We start from the raw sequence: 6,188 nt of genomic DNA on the forward strand, positions 1-6,188 counted from the left end.
AGAGCCCTAACACAGCCTTCAGTGATAATCTACAATGTGAATAGTCATGAAAATAAACAAACCTATTGATGAGAAGGTGTGTCCAAACTTTTGGCCTGTACTGTGTATATATACAAACATATCAATTATGCTACTGTAATTACTCTTAATCATACATAGACATTTATCCATGTAGTACATTATAGATTAAATATGAGGTTGTCAAATAGTTTATTTGCTTGAAAAGAAGTGGGAGTACTTAGTCAACCACTTAGTACAATAGATATATAATTATAGAAATTACACTATGTGTAATTTTCTTCCTGTCTAAATGGGAAGTTGTAAAGTTTGATGGCATGTTGGGCAAAGGAGTTCTTTTGTCTGTCCTGCACCAGAGGAGGAGCAGGCTTTTACTGAGTAGGATCCTGTTTGCTGTTGACAGCGTGCAGGGGGCGGGTGGCTGTCATGTCCATGATGTCCAGCAGCTTGTCCTATGTCACGTCCTTTCTCCCACATTCATCAGAGTCCGGTTTCATGCCAAATCCAGAGTCATCCCTCTTGATTGATTAACTTGTCCAGGCTGGATATGTCCTTGGATGTTCTATCGCCTCCCTAGCACACTACAGTGTAAGAAATAACATTACAGACTGGTAAAGCAACCATAGGAGTTTGCTACAGATGTTAAGGACAGCTGTATTCTCAGGAAGTACATCCTGCTCTGTATATTCCATCCAGTTTGTTATCCAGTTGAGGTAGTTGTACTTTTCTGCAACCTCTAGCAGCACCAGTCAAGGTCTTGATGTAGGTGTCCCCAAATTGACGCCCAGCTTCTTCATCTTGGAAGTGTTAAGATGTAGGTGATTGGTGTTGCAATGTCACCCCTGATGCATCCAGCAATGATTGTGTTGTCAGCGTACAGTTCTGAGCTGTAGCACAAGTCCACAGTGTACAGGGAGAAAAGAACAAGGACCACCACCGTACCATGTGGGTTTCCAGTGCTGCAGAGCACAGTGTCCCTCTGTCTGATGCACTGTGGCCTTTCAGTGAGGCAGTTGGAAATACAGTCCACCTAGCAGGGGTCTGGAGAAGTCCAAGAAGAGGATTTTCACTGTGCTGGGCCTCTCAGTCAAATGGAAGTGCACTCTGTGAAAGGTAAAGAATGGTATCCTCCAGACAAAGGTGTGATACGGGATGGTAAACGGTAAATGGCATATACTTGTATAGCACTTTACTACCTTTCTCAAATGCCCAAAGTGCTTTGCAGTCAGAGACCCATTCTCAAACACACATTCACACACTGATGGCAGCTCCACTGCTGAACACTGGTGTCAACCTTCTGCCAGAAGCAATGTGGCGTTCAGTGTCTTGCCCAAGGATACTTCGACACAAGGCAGGAACTGAACCTGCAATATTTCAATCAGGAGTCAGATGGCCACTGGTCCTCGTGGCGCAACCAGTACTGGTATCCTAACCATAACCCTGTACTGGCACACATTCATTTCGTGCCCGGTACCACCTCTGGTACCCATGATTTAATGGGAATAGCCAGTACGAGGGGTCCTTAACCAAACGTCCATATGAGATGACTTGGGAGTGAGAATGCGTTGGCTATTCAGCCCACACATCTGGGCAAAATCCACATATAAAGCTATACATCTTACAAAAACATCCATCTTCAGAATCCACGGTATTCCATTTGGGGTCAACTGGGTGAAGAGGGGGTACATCCTTCATTGCAGCCACACCATCTGCAGAATTGGTAGAGAACTAGAGTGGTCAATCCCTGACTTTAATGTTGCAGGTTCAGTTCCCGCCTTGCCCAACCATGTGTCAGAGTGTTCTTTGGCGAGACATTAAAACTTGTTCCTGGTGATTATAGTTTGGAGCCAGAGCCGCCACCAGTGTGAGAATGTGTGTGCATGGGTGAATGGGACTGTGACTGTAAAGCATTTTAGGCCTTCAAAGAAGGTAGTTGTCTATAAGTCATTTACATTTACCCTGAACAGGTCACCAGTCAGTTGCAGGGCCACACAATCACAAACACACACTAGGGGGATTTTTAGGGACACCAATCAACCGATGAAGCATATATTTGGACTGGTAGGACGCCGGAGCAACAACTAACACAAATAAAAGAACTCTGCTGGGATTTGAACCAGAGCCTTCTCAACGTGAGGCACTAACCACTACACCACCATACATCCCATCTCACAAAAACTTACAAATAAAAAAATTCTCAGTTCATTCAGTTCAGATGACAGTAGCTGGTGACTTGTTTTCCTCCTTCCAATAATGACCCTGAGCTTTGGCAGGTTTTTCTTGTCAGTGACACCACCACACGAGGGACTGCGGGAGGCTGTCATCCAGCTCCAGCTTCTGAACAAAATCTTTGTTGCTGAAGGTGCCTGAGAGGAGGCTGTGATGATGGAACCGCTGAATAACTCCATTTAGCTGTTTGTTAACGCAATGCTCGAACACTGGCAGAGCTCCGGCTACCTTTTCTCTGTGGCGTCTGCCATCTAGAATGACCCGAGTGGAGTACTCAGTGAGGTTCTATCATCAGTATTTATTTGTACATTCTTGTCAACGTTTTTGTTTATATGAGCATGTGCGTTTTCTTGAGTTATTTATTCAAGCAAGCATTGATAAAAATGCTGCAAAAATCTCCAAAATATATTTTAGGCTAATCAAAGGTTTATTTGTTCTCCTTTCTGCTAAGATCTGGAGTTTAATTTAAGATTTAAAAGATTTAATTTAAGATTCAAAAACATAGAAATGAGTGAATCTTAACAGCCTCAAGAGAAAAGTACACTTGAAATGACCTTGGATTGACATGTATTTGTCAGATGAACTCAGTGACCTATTAACAAATGTATTATTACGATATCTTTGTTTGTTGATTCAACATCTGATGCACTTCATAATTGGTTCACAACCTCGCGCAGCCTGCTCTACCAAAGGAATTATTTTTGTTTCATTAGTTCATGTGAAAATTTGTAACTGGGTAAATGAAAAGTTTCAGTTGCATTTTTTTCTTTTGATAGTGCTGCTTGGAATTTCATTAAATGAAATTGTAACAGGAATTTACCTGTTGCTTAACCAGTTTAGGATTTTTATCAGGAACTCATTAGCGGCAACAGATTAAAGGTATCCTAAAACTTTAGTTTCTGCCCTTCTCAGTAAGACTTGTAGACATTAAGTTATGAGTTTTAATTGTGGAGTTGAATTCTACTTTTAATTAATTCCGATTTTTAGATGATGAAAAACGTACTCAGTTTCTCTGAATCTTTGGATGGTATTGTGCACTACAAAATATTCCAGAAGCCTCTGCCCATTTTAACTTCAGAAAGACATCTAAGACATATCTATCCATCCATCCATCCATCAATCTTCTTCCGCTCATCCGGGACCGGGTTGCGGGGGCAGCAGTCTAAGCAGAGATGCCCAGACTTCCCTCTCCCCGGCCACTTCCTCCAGCTCCTCTTGGGGGACCCCAAGGCATTCCCAGGTCAGCTGAGAATCATAGTCTCTCTGGCATGTCCTGGGTCTTACCTGGGTCCTCTGCCCAGTGGGACAGGTCCTCTAAATACCTCCCCAAAGACGCGTCCAGGAGGCATCCGGACCGGATGCCAGAGTCACCTCAGCTGGTTCCTCTTGATATGGAAGACCAGTGGCTCTACTCTGAGCTCTATCTGGGTGACCAAGCTTTTCATCCTATCTCTAAGGGAGCCCCCCCCCACCCTCCGGAGGAAACTCATTTCAGCCACTTGTAGTCGGGATCTTGTTCTTTCAGCCATGACCCAGAGCTCATGACCAGAAATGAGAATTGGAACAAAAATCAACTGGAAAAATGAGAGCTTTGCTTTCTGGCTCAGCTCTCTTTTCACCACAACGGACCGGTATAGCGACCGCATAATAGCAGATGCCGCTTCAACATGCCGCTGACATGGATAATAATAACACATGCTTGATATTAATGAAGTAACAAAGCTGATAAATTTCCCTTTAAAATGTTTGCTTTTCAATCATTTCTTGCACCTCTCCTCTCTATCTTAAGGCAGGTTTTGTGCACCAAATTTAAGTTGCAACACAGGGGATTATTTTCTGCATGTGCTGCATTCCTGCCTCCTTCTCGTCCTGTCCTTCGTCGTTGTGCTCCCCATTCGTTGGATGTTGCTGCATTCCCTGTATTCGTTCCCTGCTGATTGGACTTTTAACAAGGCATCCAGTAGGTGTGTTCCCCAGCCTTTTTTTGGCTCCTTGCCTGCGGGGGTCCGTCCCGCCTCGTCGTCTGATTTTGGACCAGATTACTCCTCTGATGATGGTGAGACGGTTGTGTAGATTGATTAATTTCTTCGTTGATTGGGTAGTTAGATTTTGTAGTTTGATAAGTTTTTTTTAATGGGATGATTGGGTTTCATTAGTTTGATTCATTATGTGTTGAATGATTAGATTTCGCTAGTTTGGTTGATTTTTTTTATTGGTTTATTAGGCCTCATTGATGTGCCTGGTTAGTTGTTAAATCTACTTAAAGTGGTTTGTTTATGATTGAATTGTTGGGTTTAATTGCTTTGATTAGATTTGATTAAATTGGTTTGATTGACTTTTATGTTCAGAGTTTAATTGTGATTCATCGATTTTGATTGATTTTGATTTAGTTTACTGGATTTGTTTGGGTTTTGATTGATTTGATAAGATTAGTTGGTTTGTTGTTTTTTTTTTTTTGTGACTTTTTCTGAGCCTCGTTAATAATGGATTGTGTTAAACCTTTTTGGGGTCGTGGTTCTGATGTTATATGAGGTCCCAGTGTTTTGTGTTCCTTTTTATCCGTGGTTTTGGTCTGTTTGGTTCAGTGTTTTGATAGTCAGAATTTCTGCCTTTGTGTTGTTCTTGTTAAGAACAAGGGGATGGCGTGTCACGGAATTTATACATTTACTTATATGTTTCATCCTTTGAATCTTCACCACATTAAAATGTCTTTACAATGAAATGTGTCTAACCTTTGTGCACAGTCTTGAAGCCACAAGCTTTGTTTTCTTATCGTCAGAACACCCTGATCATAGTGTATAAACATTTTGATTTCATTAGAACATCTTGTCCATATTAGATATGACACTTAAATTCCTGTCTTAAGCTCCTGATTAACAGCTGATTGTATGACTGTATAAAATGTGAGCGTCCTTCATCTCAGATGAGGACTCTGCAGACCTCTCCCCTATGCTCGCAAGCGTGTACTTTTCTCTGCTCTTGAAACCGTTTGACAACATTTCTTTATTTCCTCGGATCAACAAATATTTCACCACAGTCCATTTTAGCAAAAAGCTGAAAAGTCATTTGGCTACAATTTGTTTGCAGACTTTAAGAAGAATTAGTCCTGCTGATATTCTAAATCTGAATGAGCCATAGATAAAAATAAGAAAAAAGGCAATGTTTCAGTGAGGTGTGGTTGATGGCATAGAAAAAAAAACAATCCTTTACGAGAATCTCTCTGTTCCTCTTGACTTGTTGGATTAAAACAATTTCTATTTCCTGTCTGCACAGATTTCCAACCTCTCATAAAATATTACAATAACTTTGAATTAAATTCCTAATTATTCTAATTATTCCTTTTTAGATAAATTTACCTTTTACTTCACTGTGACTCAGACTTTTTTGTTTCCTCATACTTTCTAAAAGCTGACATACCTGCTTAATTCTTTTTGCTTTATTGCTTTGGCAAAAGAAGCTCATAACTAACTGACATATGACTTCTCCATTTCAAAATGCCAGAGAATGAGGACATACATTTAAGGAAAAAGTGTGTCTTCAATCAAGGAAGGAAAAATAGTTTTTTTTCATTCAGAATCCATTTTGTTTAGACAGTTTCCTTGAACTCTTGTGGCTTCATTCAGCCTTCAACTGGGGAAATTCAGGCTAGTTTTTGACAAAGATTCACAGTTTCCCCCTAATCCTGTTTAGTTAGTAAACTGTATTAAATGGCATAACCCAGATTACTCAGAATAAATAAACATTGAATCAAAGATAAACTCTTCTCAGGTTTAGCTTGGTGACCCACACTGAGGAATGACTCAGCTACACTCCGAGGCTTGACGTTAGATTGTTTCACCATTGTCTGCAACAAAGGCAGATTTGAAATAGATAAGCCTAAAACCACGCTTGTTTCTATCCAACGTTGTTCACATGAAAGCTAATATGAGGAGGTCAAGTTT

The sequence above is a fragment of the Oryzias melastigma genome, linkage group LG4 (genome assembly GCF_002922805.2).
Source record: "Oryzias melastigma strain HK-1 linkage group LG4, ASM292280v2, whole genome shotgun sequence".
Classification (NCBI taxonomy): Eukaryota; Metazoa; Chordata; class Actinopteri; order Beloniformes; family Adrianichthyidae; genus Oryzias; species Oryzias melastigma.